General features: G+C 41.9%; 1 protein-coding gene across 1 annotated transcript in view; it reads left to right on the forward strand.

Moving 5' to 3' along the window:
* The window catches only part of LOC126235444 (uncharacterized), a 449,334-nt gene that overhangs the window by 213,451 nt on the left and 218,023 nt on the right, over positions 1-17,860 (forward strand). The gene's annotated exons all lie outside the window — the stretch shown is intronic.

Consider the following 17,860-nt stretch of genomic DNA (forward strand, 5'->3'; position numbering starts at 1 on the left):
TTCCAACTCAGTTTTAAACTGGCCCTGAGGTACATTTTCAGTGCGAGTGGCGTCCGGGGGTTTCTTAGCAAACTCTACTTCTCAAGTCGCACATCGCTCGCACAAAGCCTTGCTGTTCCACAATGGTACGCAGCACTTTCTTAACGGGAAAGGGAGCCACGCAAGTATATGTTGCTTCCCCTTCTCAATATGATGTTTAATAACAATAATATTTCCTTACATCGGATGTTCTCGTGATCCAGAGCCTTCTCCCAGAGCAATCAAAGAATCTACAGTTACGGTCGGACGAAAGTCACAACAATTTAGATTTGTTTGACCACTTTGGAAACTTTAGCGCCCCCCTCACCTCCCTACCGGCCAACCAACGCGTCATACGATTCTGTGTCGCTGCTGTTCGCTTCAGCTAACCCAGTACTGATTGTTTCCCTTTAAGGGGGGTAGGACATCAAACGGGGCGACTTGCAGCAGGAGAGGCACCACACGACATTTTAATTTCTACTGTCTACACTTTTACAAATAACTTCATAAAACTTTGTCAGTATGACCAGGAAGGATTGAGGACATACTCTCATAGCAGTGGAAGTTCAAAAACGTAGCAAAATACCTTTTTTTTACATGTGAAATTTCATCATTTTTTCACTTACTACTGGCTGCATTTGTTTCTGTAGGTACACTTTTCTTCCTAAGTAAGAGAGATTCCTCGATGAATTATGCACACCAAACAAGCAGTACATACAGGTGTATGAAACTCTAGAATTTTCCAAATCTGTTAAAAACTGTGGTAAAAATTGAGATAATTAACTATAAAATTTGAGTTTTTTCTAAACAAGAAGTTTAAAATGTAACAGTTCATTCATTTTTTCATAAATTAAATAAACTGTAGAGTTTCATACACATGTAACAATAGTTTGTATGGTGTGCAAAATTCATCGAAGTATCTCTCTTACTTAAGAAGAAAAGTGAGCCTATAGCAACAAATGCAACCAGTAGTAAGTGAAAAAAATGATGAAATTTCACATGTAAAAAAATGTATTTTGTTACGTTTTTGAGCTTCCACTACTATGAGTATCAATCCTGAATCCTTCCTGATCATACTTTCAAAGTTTTGTGAATTTATTTGTAAAATTATAGACAGTGGAAATTAAAATGTCCTGTGGTGCCTCTCCTGCTCCAAGTCGGCCCGTTTGACGTCCTACCCCCCTTAAAACAAATTACCCTACAACACTCCAGTTTATCAATTTGCTGCAACGTTTTGTTTTGGCTCCTCTAGCCGTTTGTAAGGTACTGTGGAAGAGGAATCTCAATTTATACCAGGCCTGTAGACAAGTAAACAATAAATTAATTGCGTAACATTGTTTTTTCGAGGCGGTATTGAAAAGCAAATGATTACCCGTGTTAAATAATGACAACAACGCATTGATGTGTGTTGCGTCGTGTGTGCAGGCACGGGTCCCGCACGTCGTGCTGGTGTGTTCGGCGTGTTCGTGGTTGTCGCCGCTGTTGCCGGTGGGGGTGCTGTTGGCAGCCTCGGGACCCACGGCGGGCTACCCGCTACGTCAGGACAGCGCTTCAGACTTCCTGTGCTACCCCCAAGGAGCCGCCTTCTACGCCTCTGTCCTGCTGCCAACCGCTGCCTGCGTCGTAGTCAACGCCGCCATCTTCCTCTACCTGCTATTCACAGTGCTCTTCCCGGCTTGCAGCTGTGGAAGCGGCGTTGTAGTTACCAGGTATTCCGCACTTCTCAAAGATACGAACTCACAGTTATTGTAATCTCACCAGATCAAATATTAATCACCATATTAAACGAGCACACTGGTTATTTCGTAGCACCGTACAGCTGGTTCTACTGGCGTAGGACGTGGCAATGGTGTGAAATGCACATGGCACTGGAGTAAGATGGCTCAACGGGGAGACGATGAGAACGATAAAGACGAGCTATTACGTGAGCAAGTCCCCATGACCAAAGCATAGGTCAAGTTGTCCGATTTCTTGTACCGACGCGCACTCGTCAGCCTGATTACATGGAATGGTATACTACTCACAGTCACGTTACAGGCAATAAGAACAGTGGATGTATAAAGGTCCCATTCTAGCAGACAGAAGACGAGCAGCGAGAGTTGTCAATGAGAACTGATTTCAGACTCGGCAGAAACTGCTGCTGTTCGTGAATGCAAGTCCAGCCTCCGCCATTTTCCGACTGAATATTCTACATCTACATTTATAATCCGCAAGCCACCCAACGGTGTGTGGCGGAGGGCACTTTACGTGCCACTGTCATTACCTCCCTTTCCCGTTCCAGTCGTGTATGGTTCGCGGGAAGAACGACTGCCGGAAAGCCACCGTACGTGCTCGAATCTCTCTAATTTTACATTCGTGATCTCCTCGGGAGGTATAGGTAGGGGGAAGCAATATATTCGATACCTCATCCAGAAACGCACCCTCTCGATACCTGGACAGCAAGCTACACCGCGATGCAGAGCGCCTCTCTTGCAGAGTCTGCCACTTGAGTTTGCTAAACATCTCCGGAACGCTATCACGCTTACCAAATAACCCTGTGACGGAACGCGCCGCTCTTCTTTGGATCTTCTCTATCTCCTCCGTCAATCCGACCTGGTATGGATCCCACACTGATGACCAATACTCAAGTATAGGCCGAACGAGTGTTTTGTAAGCCACCTCCTTTTTTGATGGACTACACTTTCTAAGGACTCTCCCAATGAATCTCAACCTTGCATCCGCCTTACGAACAGTTAATTTTATATGATCATTCCACTTCAAATCGTTCCGTACGCATACTCCCAGATATTTTACAGAAGTAACTGCTACCAGTGTTTGTTTCACTATCATAAAATCATACGATAAAGGATCCTTCTTTCTATGTATTCGCAATACATTGTGAAGGCCACTGTATTCAGTGGAAATATGGACATCGATACTTCGTAAGGGCTATTGATCATGGTAGCACATGGAACTGCACGTTTGGACCACGTAACGCAGAAAATTGGCTGTATACATGTAGTGTGGTCTGACGATTTTTTTCTCTTTTCAAACGATGCAAGGCATCGAGTGAACCTACAGCCCAATAAGACGGTTATCCCACAGTGTGCGGAGCACATGCTTCAGACCAGAAGTGATTATTTTTGCTTTTAGGGGTGTATCCCATACCATGACTTTGGCATAATCATTCAAATTACCGTAAACATCAACCAGGATATCGAAATGCAGATTTTCGCAGTGTATTTCACTGATGAAATCTTCTCGGTTTATCAGCCGAGTCGTGACGTCATGTTTTCATAACGTTTCGATGAGTGTCTTACTCGTTATCTTCAGGTGAACTGAAGGTTCCGGGTACTAAACGCGTCGAAACATTGCAAAGAAACAACATCACTACTCAGCTGATATCCTCAGAAAATTCTTCAATGAATCAGGATGTTTACGTCAAGATTGTCAGTGACCAATTGTTACCTTTTTCCTACATCTTCATGATGAGCAGAGATGTGCTAATGTATTACTTTTCGGTGTAAGTTATTCCGATAATCGTTATTTTTCGGTAACAAATATTTTTGGTAGTTATTTATGACAGTGAGAAATAACAATTTACGAATATATCCTTCCCTGTCCGCAGCTCGTGGTCTCGCGGTAGCGTTTTCGCTTCCCGAGCACGGGGTCCTGGGTTCGATTCCCGGCGGGGTCAGGGATTTTCTCTGCCTCGTGATGACTGGGTGTTGTGTGATGTCCTTAGGTTAGTTAGGTTTAAGTAGTTCTAAGATCTAGGGGACTGATGAACATAGATGTTAAGTCCCATAGTGCTCAGAGCCATTTGAACCATTTATCCTTCCCTCTCTTATGACGAGTGTACTGAAAATGGGATCTTCCAAGGCGACAACAGCCATTTTCACAGAGCTGCATACTTTCGTTCTTGCTTTGACGAACATTAGGATACAGAATTGCACCTTGACAGGCGTGTTAAATTACTTAGTTCGCTCCGATAGAAAATGTTTGGGAATGTTTGGAACAGTGAATGAAATATAACAGTCCACATCCCTGCAATACGGTAGATCACTGATTAACAAACAGCACTGCAAGACGTTCCGCCTACGATCCAGCAGCGTACAAAATCACATTTGCTGCCGAAAGTGTGGCCTCGTAGCAGGTGCTGGTGCCTATAACTCAAACGCCCTGTAGCGTCGTTGTGTGGTGTTTCCAGTCACGTGTTCCTGTTTTCGATTTGTTCCCCAAGATACCCTCTGCAACCTCCCGCAGTTCGTCTCACCATTTCTGGGAGGCTCTGTATTATTTACGAGAAATTTCACTAGGGCATAAACACACTGGGAAGCAGCAGTTAGTAACCCCAGTTTCTTCAACAGGCCTCTACATGACGTTCTTGGGTATACACAGCTGGTATTTTATATTCCACGCTTTTAGACTCGGACTGCTCTAAGAATTATCCCAAAAATTACGATATTATGGAATGAAACTAAGCGAAGTATACCAATTATTTTGTTTTTATATTCCTTGTCTCCGGTTATATCTGGATCGGAAATAGGTATTGTTTAACCCTTGGAGTCATGAGTGCCTGCATTACCTTAAAACGAGTACTAAATACTGGTATTAAAGCAAATATGATAAAATTTTGAAGGGGTTGGTAGCACATAATAAGTAAGAAAGTGTTTATTTTGATATTGTGGCCTTGATTTTAGTCTAATATGAAACACAATATTAAAAATTACTATATAATTTTCGAGAATAGAATAATAAACTGTCAATTTCACTGAGCCACACCAGAATATTTGCTCATTAAAAGTAATACTCTGTACAAATAACTCCCCCGTGTTCTTTGCATATATTACTTGTGCATTTGCAGAATGATTGATCACTTTTCGGTCTCATCGACATGGGCCAATGAAGCATCTTCTTTTCGATGATCTTCTAGTTTCCGCAAACTTCGTCTGTTCGCGAGAAATTCCAAAGCGATCTCCATGTGAGAAAAGTTTTGCTTTCATTAACTCTTGCTTCTGTGTAGTTCATATGTTACTGTGAAATTAACCAAAAGATATTTATTGCTGTTACATCCAATACATTTTTCCATAAGACAAATGTTCGATCATCTTGACTGTCCCTTTCAAGTGTATGTACGTGCCTTATGGTATAAGAGAATCAATTCCTGATTTACATTCATTATAGAATAAAACCTTCCCTTACTTGTTATTAAGTCTTTCATCTACAATGGTGCTTTGCTGCAGAGACTTAGCAGTGTCGTACAACGTATAACCGTCAAATTGTCTTTCCAGTGAAAATGATGGATATAAAACATCCCTGGACGTGAAACCATTCATTTCGAATGGATTTTCCTTTTTGGTTTCTCTCTATCTTACTGCATCAAGTGGAATATTCACGATATTGTGTATTTGTATTCTACTGAATGTTGGCAGTGGTTTACTCGATGATTCATTGCTTGTTTCACTTGGGACGGTGTAAGGGGTCTGTTCGTTTTCCTGACTGTTATCAGTCTCTGAATCTCTACTATCTTCTTGATCAAAGAGAGCTTCATCTTCAAGCTACTCAGTAATAGTTGATTCAAAATTCCGATAACTTGTGCTAACTTCTGATTATGTTCTTTCGCCTATTACAGATAGTAAGGCTTGGTTTTAAATGGCTCTGAGCATTATGCGACTTAACTTCTGTGGTCATCAGTCGCCTAGAACTTAGAACTAATTAAACCTAACTAACATAAGGACATCACACACATCCATGCCCCAGGCAGGATTCGAACCTGCGACCGTAGCGGTCGCTCAGCTCCAGACTGTAGCGCCTAGAACCGCACGGCCACACCGGCCGGCAGATACTCGTAGTAAGGTATCTATGTTTTAAGTAAGGAATAAAATCATCGTACGTACTTACATCTCGGGGAAGCAATTTTGGTAGGAGACCACACCTTCACTGTTCCACCAGGTGGATAACATTATCTGCGCGCAGCTCTTTGTACGGGAAGTTGCTGCTTTGTTTGGGCTCAACCATTCCTTTCTTGTCCGTACGTTAGCTTAAAGTTACCATTTATTGTCACCAGCAACGGTACAGGACAGGAATGATCGGTGTTGTTCCAGAGCCAATTTATGACGAGCGAGCAGAGATGCACATAAGACCACTGGGAGAGTTTTGTGATTTTGGCTTAGGACATGAGGAGCCCATACACATGCAAATGTCGCGCGATGGCGGAATGATCACAGTTCACCAAATTTGCAGTTCTCGGGCACATTTACGTGGATCATTGTGGATTAATGCGTTTAAACGATCTTCATCAAACCCCGAAGGTGTTCATGAACGTGGAGAATCACCAATGTCAAATCGATTCACCTTAAAAGGAGCAACCGTTTTCTTGCCTTTCTCTGCCCAATGGCATTATCACACAATTTCACAGAACATTGGTGATATTTTTTATCGCCTTTCTTACATAGAGGTTTAACTACAACGTATTTCAGATACTCTGGAAATCTTCCAGCGATAAATTACTCGTTACGTACCTAGCTTGATATTTAAATAAACTCAAAAGCACACCCTTTAATTAATTCGTGTGCCTTCTCATAATTTTGTTTAGTCATTTTGTGGTGTCACAGCCAGACACCACACGTGCTAGGTGGTAGCTTAAATCGGCCGCGGTCCTGTAGTACATGTCGGACCCGCGTGTCGCCACTGTGTGATCGCAAACCTAGCGCCACCACAAGGCAGGTCTCGAGAGACTGACTCGAACTCAGCCCAGTTGTACGGACGACAGAGCTAGCGACTAGACGTACGAAGCCTTTCTCTCTCATTAGCCGAGAGACAGAATAGTCTTCAGCTAAGTTAATGGCTACGAACTAGCAAGGCGCCATTAGCCTTACAGTGATTGTAATTAAAGTCTCCTTTGTGCGATGTACCACAATGATTGATTAAAGATAAGTATTATACCAGCTACGTACTTTTCTTCATAGCATTAATTACGTATCCTGTTCCAGTACTTCACGCCCGTCTGCGTTAGTCTCGCGTGCCTTTTAAGCCACCTCTATCTACAAGGTGTTGGCCCAGCTGCCGACACATCACATTTGTGTCAAATTGACGTTGTAAACAGAAATAGATCCCAGTTCTCGGAAAGTGATTTCACCTCTCGCACACACACTGACAGGCAGTTTGGTCAAAAATGACGTGCGGTGAGCACATTGGCAGTGTGCCACTGCTGTACCTGAACAACATTCTGTGACCAGAGTCGAGTGGAAGGTATGGGAGTTCAGTTAGGTAACATGAGTCTTGCGACGGTTCTGGTAAAGAGGAGAATTAATCTATTATTTTATGTTTCGACATTAGGAATTTCCTCTCGGATGAATAATTTCAATAATGTTTGTTAGCATATGTATAAAAATTAATGATTACAATCGATTACCTTGGTGGTGCTTTATCTGAGTCCACAGGGTCTTCAGTCTCTTTGTAATACAGAATTATTTTGAACGTAGTTTAAGAAGACGTAATGCTCTACGGATAGAGGTACCAAGTCAAGTACTGGAGTTTTTTTTCTTTTTTCGTTGGTGTACGTTGTTATTGCAGTTGCATTACTGCCATGTGTTTAGTAAATGACTATGGAGTCTTTCAAATGAAATGTTATGCATATTTGTGCCATTTCTGAAAGTAAATTTTTTTATGTAATTCCGAATCTAATGTGGTGATTTGCGAGCGCTTGATCAAGTTATTTGTTTCACTGGCTTATCTGTAACAAATTCTGAAGAAGTGTAATCTCGACGAAAGAAGGATAATTTTTCAGACTGTGTGTTGTAATTTCAAGAAGGTCTCCGAATAAATTTAATTTGTCTGCTTGTGATAAAATGGGTTCTGTTGCAGCGTCATCAATGGACCTTTATTTTCTTTCTATTAGACAACAGGAAAAAGACCTTCACTACTCGTATACATGTAAATTCGAGTTTCTAAGAATGCATTTACAAATCTGAACATACAGATAATGATTTGTGTACGTACGATGTTTCCATATGCAGTACTTTTCCTGTTTTTCTATATTTTGCATTACAGTTTTCCTTTCACCGTCTGTCGTCAGAAGCCATATAGTCCTTAAACTATAAAAGTTACTGGTCGAGAACTTTTAGGACTGGGAATATCGAAGTAAGGCCCAGCATTAATTAATTCTATGTGAATAGGTTGGTGTTGCTAAAAGTTTTTTGAGGTCAGAGAACAGATTTCCGTTGCAGAAAACTATGTATTCGTTTATTATCTGGTTCCTTAGATTGTGACTTTTTGTATTTTATAGCTTTCTTCAGTTATTAGTTTTTAGGGGTGCCTGTTGTTATGCCCGAGAGTTTTAAAGCTAGTGTTCATGGATATTCAGCAAATGTAGAATGACAGCTGTTACTTTCTAAGGCTCTTCTGTGTGAATGATATTAAAGTTCTACTTGTTTATTCAGTATAAATTGATTTGCATTTCTGGCACGTCAGTTGTTAAGTACCAAATGTGTTGTTTTTGTCTGTATTTGTATTGATTGCCCTCTGTGTTAGCTGTTCTGTAGGCTATTTTTAGTCTTTGTTTCTTGTGCACGTTGCCTACCCTTTGAGCTACTTTGTTGCTGTAAGTGAGAGTGCATCATCTGCTTGTTTTCGTGGGTATTTAATGATCATGTGTGCATGTGTGTTAGTGATGAACTATTTGTTCTTGTCTGGTATGTGTCCTAGATAATCAAATTAATAGCTATAGAAATGGAAGTGGAAAAAAATGGATATGACACAAACATTGTAGAGAAACTGAATTACAAAACTAAAACAAAAATAAAGAGGGCAATTATCACACAAAAACAAGCAGTTCGTTCGCCAAGTATTTTTGTACTTACTTCTTTCATACAGCAGCTGAAGTATTTCTTCTGATACCCATAATTTCTTTGCAGTTAACTCCTTTGTACCTATTTTTCTTTCCAATAGCTGTGATTGCAGTTTTTTGACATGTCCATTCCTCTTCCACTGAACTAACTACCGAACTATTATCCATCTCGGTATCTATAACCACAGAGAACCTAGGCGCATTTATTCAAATGGCTCTGAGCACTATGGGACTCAACTGCTGAGGTTATTAGTCCCCTAGAACTTAGAACTAGTTAAACCTAAGGACATCACAAACATCCATGCCCGAGGCAGGATTCGAACCTGCGACCGTAGCGGTCTTGCGGTTCCAGACTGCAGCGCCTTTAACCGCACGGCCACTTCGGCCGGCCGCATTTATTCATTTCTTAGTACATCCGTAACCCCCTTCTTTTCGAACTGATTCTGCCTGACAAGTCTCTTAAACTTCAGCCTACTCTTCATCACTTCTACATTGTGATCTGAGTCTACATCTGCTTCTGGGTACGCCTTACAGCCCAATATCTGACTTAGGAATGTCTACCTGATCACGATGTAATCTAAATGATATCTTCCTGTATCTCCAGGCTTTTGCCAATACACCTCCTCCTCCAGTGAGTCTTGAACGGAGTATTCTCTATTACTAGCTGGAATTTATGTTTCTCCTATCTCATTCCTAGTACCAAGCCCACATTCTCCCGAGGTCCTTTCCTCTACTCCTACCCCTACAACTGCATTCCAGTCCCCATTACTAATGGATTTCCATCTCCCTTTATGTACTGAATTATCTGTTGAATATCCTCATATACTTTTTTCTATTTCTTCATTTTCTACTTGTGACATCGGCATGTTCACCGAACTATCGCTGTCGGCGTTGTTTACTGTCGATTTCGATGAGGAGAACCCTGTAAGTGAACTGTTCACAGTAATTCACTCTTTAGTTTTTTTTCCTGTTCATAGCGAAGCCTGCTCCCGTTATACCATTTTCTGCTGCTGTTGTTATTAGCCTGTATTCATCACACCAGAAGTTAGTAGTGGAAAATAACACGGGTGAAGTGTACAAGGGTGCAGAGGAGAGAGGGTGGGACGGGGCCACGCCAATTGATAGTCGTTTGTGTGGAAAAATTTTCTAGAACCGGTTCTGCTTGTACTTTTTGGGTTAGCATGCGCCAGCTAATGAGATTCACCGTCTAGTACATTTTTCGCTGATACAGGTATTTCTGGCGGATGGGGCATTGGGATGTCCCATCGCCTTAAGGGGCTCCGGAAAGGCTCAAAATCATGAAAAGTTCAATTTTTACTTTTTTGCGTTTTCTGAATCTGCAGACTATTACCTTTTAATAGATATATAATTTATTCGATTCCGAAGACTACAACTATTTTTAAATTTTTTTTTGAAATGTGTTCTACATGGGCGTGACCCACTGTGGCGCTGTTAAACTGCTGTCAAATGGTGTTATTATTAACGTCCGTGTTCATCAGGTTCATTTTAGTGATGTGAGATAAAGTATGTGTTGTGGCTAACCTGTGATGGTTCAATATATATCGCTGGTGTGATTGTCGATTGTTTCATGTTTATTTACTCTGTCGTTATCTCGAAAATATTCGTAATTAATTCTGTTTCTTGAGTCTCTGTTTTGTTGAAGTATAATAATGAGTAAAAGTAAAGTTATTAGAAATCCTCTGAAGGCTTTTAAGAAAAGGAGAAATGTTGGAAAGCCAAAGGTATGTGTTATTACTGTAAACAATAAAGACGATAACCAAGTGAGTGAACCTAACCTCTCAAGTACACCTGCCCATAGCAGTCAAAGTCGGAAAGAAAATACTTCACAGAAGAAGCTTGGTTCAATGAGTGAAAACTATGAATGTTTTATGGGCGAATCGGATGTGAATGAAATATTTGATATGTCGGTTCTCAAAGGAATATTTTCAAACTGTGTAAGATGTATTCATTGTAGTGAAGTTGGTCTGGAGCTCTCCATAATAAAGCACGTAGGACTTGCTAGTGAAATACAACTGAAATGTGATAAGTGTTCATACATGACCACCTTTTGGAACAGTGTTGCAGTAACTGCAACTGAAGAAAATGGTAGCAAAATCTACGAACACAACATTAGATTTGTTTATTCCTTGCGTTCAGTTGGTAAGGCTGCTACTGCAGGTGCAATTTTCTGTGGCATCATGAATCTTCCAAATCCCCCAACCAAGTTTACGACCTATAATAAATTAATAGGGTCTAAAGTAGAAGATGTCTGTATAGAGTCTATGAAGAACGCTGTGGAAGAGGCAGTAATGGAAAATAATGGTAACAGAGATTTGACTGCAGCGTTCGATGGTACCTGGCATAAACGGGGACACACATCTCTTCATGGTGTAGTATCTGCCACCAGTATGTATACAGGGAAAGTTTTAGATGTAGCAGTAATATCAAAGTATTGTAGATGTCCACAAAAATATAAAGGTACACATGAAAATAATTGCAAAGCTAACTATAGTGGCAGTAGTGGAGGAATGGAAGTGGCTGGTGTTGCCAGTATATTCCAGCGTTCTGAGGCGCGTGATAAAGTGCGATATGTTAATTACCTTGGTGACGGTGATTCTAAAAGTTTCAAACATGTTCAAGGACTGAAGCCCTATGGTGATGATGTTGTAGTGCAGAAATCTGAGTGTATTGGACACGTACAGAAGCGAATGGGAACAAGACTTCGGCGACTGAAAGCTTCGTACAAACAACAAAAACTCAGTGATGGTAAAGGGTTGGATGGGAAGGGAAGGTTAACTGACAGTGTAATTGACAAAATACAGAACTATTATGGAATGGCTATTAGGCAAAATACACAAAGTGTCGACGAAATGAAGAAGGCTGTTTGGGCTCTTTTTTTTTTCATACTTCTTCAACCGATGAAAATCCCCAACATAGCTTGTGTCCCAAAGAAGAAGACAGTTGGTGTAAATATAACAAAGGATTGCTAACTGGTGAAGTGTACACTCATAAGCATAGTTTGCCTCATGCAATAATGGAGGTGATAAAACCTATTTTCAGAGACTTAGCAGCACCTGAACTGTTGAAAAAGTGTATTCACGGAAAAACTCAAAACCCCAATGAAAGTGTAAATAGTGTTATATGGTCGAGAATCCCCAAGACTGTATTTGTTGGAATAGAAACACTTCACTTTGGTGTGTATGATGCTGTTGCGACTTTCAATGATGGCAACATTGTAAGGTGCAAGGTATTTAGAAATATGGGAATGAAGATAGGTTCTAACATGGTACGAGCGATGCTTGCTTTAGACAAAGAACGCCTTCGGGCTGCAGACAGGGCTGTAAAGAGTCTAGAAATACAAGCAAGAGTAAACAGGAGGAGGAACAAGAGGAAGCTGGAGGAGGAGTTTGCAGAGGACGAAGATAATCCATCCTATGGACCTGGAATGCACTAAAAAGTTAATCCAATCTTTGTCGCTCGATTCCCAAAACTTTTATTTTCTCATACTAATTACATGTTTTCTAAGGATCTTCCAAACATATTTATTTCAAACTTTCAGTAAATGTTACACAGTACCTTCTGCATAATTTAACACAGCCTTTTTCCAAAAAACTGTATATTTTTGAATATATAAATAAAAAATTGCAAAAAAATGTTGTGAATTTTCATTACAATTGAAAAAAAAATCATCTTTAATAACTGAACTAAAATTTTGTAAAATCCCTGCGTTAAGTTGTAGCCCATATTCCAATAAATAATCTGTAAAAAGTTCAACTTCCTACCTCAAATACTTTGTGAGGAAAGATGTAATTTATAAGCGTTATTTTAACATTGCAAGTATAGGGCGTTCCGGAGCCCCTTAAGCGACCCGTGTCGAATACGTACTGTTAGTGTCGACACTGGCAAGAGTAATACACTATTGGCCATTAAAATTGCTACACCAAGATGAAATGCAGATGATAAACGAGTATTCATTGGAAAAATATATTATACTGGAACTGACATGAGATTACATTTTCACGCAATTTGGGTGCAGAGATCCTGAGAAATCAGTACCCAGAACAACCACCTCTGGTCGTAATAACGGCTTTGATACGCCTGGGCATTGAGTCAAACAGAGCTTGGATGGTGTGCACAGGTACAGCTGCCCATGCAGCTTCAACGCGATACCACAGTTCATCAAGAATAGTGAGTGGCGTATTGTGACGGGCTAGTTGCTCGGCCACCATTGACCAGACGTTTTCAGTTGGTGAGAGATCTGGAGAATGTGCTGTCCAGGGCAACAGTTGAACATTTTCTGTATCCAGAAAGGCCCGTACCGGACCTGCAACATGCGGTCGTGCATTATCCTGCTGAAGTGTAGGGTTTCACAGGGATCGAATGAAGTGTAGAGCCACGGGTCGTAACACATCTGAAACGTAACGTCCACTGTTCAAAGTGCCGTCAATGCGAACAGGCGTGACCGAGACGAGTAACCAATGGCACCCCATACCATCACGCCGGGTGATACGCCAGTATGGTGATGACGAATACATGCTTCCAATGTGAGTTCACCGCGATGTCGCCAAACACGGATGCGACCATCAAGATACTGTAGTACACCACTGCAGAGGCTCCTGTCTGTGATGCAGCGTCAAGGGTAACCGCGGCCATGGTCTCCGAGCGGATATTCCATGCTGCTGCAAACGTCGTCGAACTGTTCGTGCAGATGGTTGTTGTCTTGCAAACGTCTCCATCTGTTGACTCAGGGATCGAGACGTAGCTGCACGATCCGTTACAACCATGCGGATAAGATGCCTGTCATCTCGACTGCCAGTGATGCGTTGGGATCCAGCACGGCGTTCCGTATTACCGTCCTGAACCCACCGATTCCATATTCTGCTAACAGTCATTGGATCTCGACCAACGCGAGCAGCATTGTCGCGATACGATAAACCGCAATCGCGATAGGCCACAATCCGACCTTTATCAAATTCTGAAATTTCGTGTTACGCATTTCTCCTCCTTACACGAGGCATCACAACAACGTTTCACCAGAGAACGCCGGTCAACTGATGTTTTTGTATGAGAAATCTGTTGGAAACTTTCTTCATGTCAGCACGTTGTGTGAATGCTCTGAAAAGCTAATCGTTTGCATATCACAGCATCTCCTTCCTGTCGAATAAAATTTCGCGTCTGTAGCGCGTCATCTTCGTAGTGCAGCAACTTTAATGGCCAGTAGTGTAATTTATTGGTCGACCTTACTGTGTTTATCATCAAATTCGTGAATGTGAACAAACCGTGATTTCTGTGGAATAATCAAATTTTGATTTGTGAATGAAAAGGATGTAGTTGAGTGTTTTGTTGTTGATATTTTGATAACATATCTGGTAATTATGCTTTGCTGCAGAGAACTGTTTTCATCAATAGTTGCCATTTTCGCGTGGTATTTATTTATAGAAAAGCCACGGACAGTAGTAGGCAAACGGTTTCTTCATATGCTAGGCGTTTATAAGTTGCCTCCTTTCGGAACATCCGACTGCCCACAAATTGAATCAAGTGTAGTATTTCAAGAAAGGTAGGGGCGTCTCAACGATCATCACCACGCCGTTTGTCCAGACACATTGAGTGTTCACAGGAGTACTGGAGCAGTGCTGCTGCTGCTGCAGCGGCGCATGGTCAGCGTGCTGGCTGGGGTGGCGACGTGACGTGGCTGCTCTCTTGTTACAGACACGGGCCCTCGCAGCTGCGGCGGCGCGCCCTCACCGCGGTCATGCTGTTCTTCCTGCTGGGCCTGCCATGGCTGCTGGGGCCGCCGGCCAGGGTGCCTGCACTCGCCTACCTCTTCTGCGTCGTCGCCACGCCGCAGGGGTAACTGCCATCTCCACTTTCTCCTATACTTCATTGACCTTTCAGCTGGTTTTATTGTCCATTGTTCTTTAAGAGCGCTGCTACAATTCAGGGTGAAAGGGCACCAGCTACGTAAAGTTGTAAAACTACCGTAAGCTACCGTAGACTACCATAAGTAAGTGTGGACCACGGTAGTTTTCCTAGTAGTTAACGTCGTACCCGCGTTGCCCATACGTTAGGTGTGTTGCGTACCTATGGGCGTTACCTCACCAGGATCGCTCGCCGGCCGGTGTGGCCGTGCGGTTAAAGGCGCTTCAGTCTGGAACCGCGTGACCGCTGCGGTCGCAGGTTCGAATCCTGCCTCGGGCATGGATGTGTGTGATGTCCTTAGGTTAGTTAGGTTTAATTAGTTCTAAGTTCTAGGCGACTGATGACCTCAGAAGTTAAGTCGCATAGTGCTCAGAGCCAGGATCGCTCTACGTAGGCAACCAAGTGTCTTACTATATACCGGTAAAAAAGGGGAGTGGTGAACCGTCTAGAAACTGTGTGAGTATATATAAAGAGCCAGGTAAGGCACTGTCACTCAAATCGTTGTTGTTGTTGTTGTTGTGGTCTTCAGTCCTGAGACTGGTTTGATGCAGCTCTCCATGCTACTCTATCTTGTGTAAACTGCTTCATCTCCCAGTACCGACTGCAGCCTACAGCCTTCTGAATATGCTTAGTGTATTCATCTCTTGGTCTCCCTCTATTATTTTTACCCTCCACGCTGCCCTCCAATACTAAATTGGTGATCCCTTGATGCCTCAGAACATGTCCTACCAACCGATCCCTTATTCTAGTCAAGTTGTGCCACAATTCCTCTTCTCCCCAATTCTATTCAATACCTCCTCATTAGTTACGTGATCTACCCATCTAATCTTCAGCATTCTTCTGTAGCACCACATTTTAAAAGCTTCTATTCTCTTCTTGTCCAAACTATTTATCGTCCATGTTTCACTTCCATACATGGCTACACTCCATACAAATACTTTCAGAAACCACTTCCTGACACTTAAATCTATACAAATTCCTCTTCTTCAGAAACGCTTTCCTTGCCACTGCCAGTTTACATTATAGGCACTGAAAGCTAGAGCTAAAGACGGAGATAAGTTCAGCCGTAATTGTTGCGTAGGACCTAAGGGTATTCAGAAAGAATAGGCTAAATACAGTTAGCGATGGCGTGTTTCTTGCTGTTAGAAAGTCATCTTGTAGCGAAATTGAAGTACAGTGTCTTGTGAATTAGTATCGTATAAATTATGTGTCCCTTTGGAAGTCAGATCTGAAAACTGGCGAGATCTGTAGATATTGAAAAAGAGTCTCTGATCGTTCTTTCCACCAACCTGTCCTCTTCTAAAATTGTGTCCCCAGCGCAGAAGACAGCTCGTCGGTCGTCGGCGGAGGCCGCTACACTATCAATTCGAACCTGTGATTGTGCTTTTTGCGGGATGCCACTTGCCCAACTTAGTCTCTGTATCTACAGAGGGCAAGATCTGTAGTACTGACAATGATGGTAGGCGACACTTCTCATTAATGTATCCTGTTTGGTTATTATACAAATATTCACACATTTACACTGTCCTTTACAGTACTCGACATAGGTTTCTTAATTTTATGGTAACTTTTCCATCCAACAATGCAGTCTTTCCTCCCTTACTATTCAGTCTGTACATCGCAGAAGTTATAACGGAATTAAATTTCACGCGAGGGATTAAAACCCAAGGTAAAAAGAAATCAGTGACAAGATTGGCTGATGGCTGTACTATCCTCTGTGAAAATTCCGGAAATGAACACTTGGAGGACAGCACTGTATGGTAGTGAATCATGCATTATTGGAAAATTGGAAAAGAAGAGAATCAAATCGTCTGAGATGTGGTGCTATAGAAAGATGTTGAAAATTAGGTGGAGTGATAAGATAAGAAATGAGGAGTTTCTCTTTACAATCGGGGAAGAAAGTAATTTGTGGAAAACACAGACAAGAAAAAAGTACAGGGCGACAAGACATACAGAAGGGTCCAAAAAAATGTATCCACTGTTTAAAAGTCCATAACTTGCAAACTAATTGACGGAGTTGTCTCATTTTTTGTGGAAGTGTAGCTTAAAGTCCAACTTAAAGAATCACTGTAGGTGTTCGAATTGGTCACCATTAACATCCACACACAAACTATGCCGCCGAACTACAGCACGAACTACTGACTGCAACGTGTTCAGTTGGATATTTGCACATGAATGTACGATGGAGTCTCGAAGTTCATCCAATGTGCGCGGCTTTTGTCGGTAAACAGTGTCCTTTAGTGTTCCCCACAGGTAAAAGTCCAGAGGAGTTAGGTCTGGGGAACGTGGTGGATACTCCTTAGCACTTTCATGGCCTATCCATCTCCCTGGTAGATTTTCCTTGACATACGCCCTAACACGACTTTGATAGTGGGCTGGGGCACCATCTTGTTGAATGGCAGGTGAAATGGATGTCTGAAGCTTCTGAAGGTACACCTCACCGGTAACTGTGCCGGTGGAAGATGGATAGGCCGTAGAGGTTCTGTGGAGTATCCACCCACGTTTCCCAGACACTAAAGGACGTCGTTTATCGACAAAAGCCACGCACATTGGATGAACTTCGAGAATCCATCGTACATGCATGTGCAAATATCCAACTAAACACATTGCAGTCAGTAGTTCGTGCTGCAGTTCGGTGGCATCGTTTGTGTGTGGATGTTAATGGTGGCCATTTCGAACACCTACAGCAATATCTTTAAGTTGGACTTTAAGCTACACTTTCACCAAAAATGAGACAACTCCGTCAATTTGTTTGCCAGTTATGGACTTTTAAACAATGGATACATTTTTTTGGACCCCTCTGTTTATTAAGACATCGTGGAAAACTTCCAGGGTACTAGAGGGAGCTGTAGGGTGCAAAAACTGTAGGGAAACACAGAGATTGTGATTCCTCCAGCAAATAAATGAGGAGATTGTGTGCAAGTGCTAATACGTGATGGAGAAGGCACGAAGGAAGATTCGCATCGAAACGCTTGAAACCATTCATAAGACTGACGACGGATGAAAAAAAGGACAGTTTTTTGCTACACTGTAGGAACTACTGCAACCAACCACAAGATTTTTAGAAATGATTTTATTGTATTGTTACAAGTT

This window comes from Schistocerca nitens, chromosome 2 (assembly GCF_023898315.1).
Source record: "Schistocerca nitens isolate TAMUIC-IGC-003100 chromosome 2, iqSchNite1.1, whole genome shotgun sequence".
Taxonomy (NCBI): Eukaryota; Metazoa; Arthropoda; class Insecta; order Orthoptera; family Acrididae; genus Schistocerca; species Schistocerca nitens.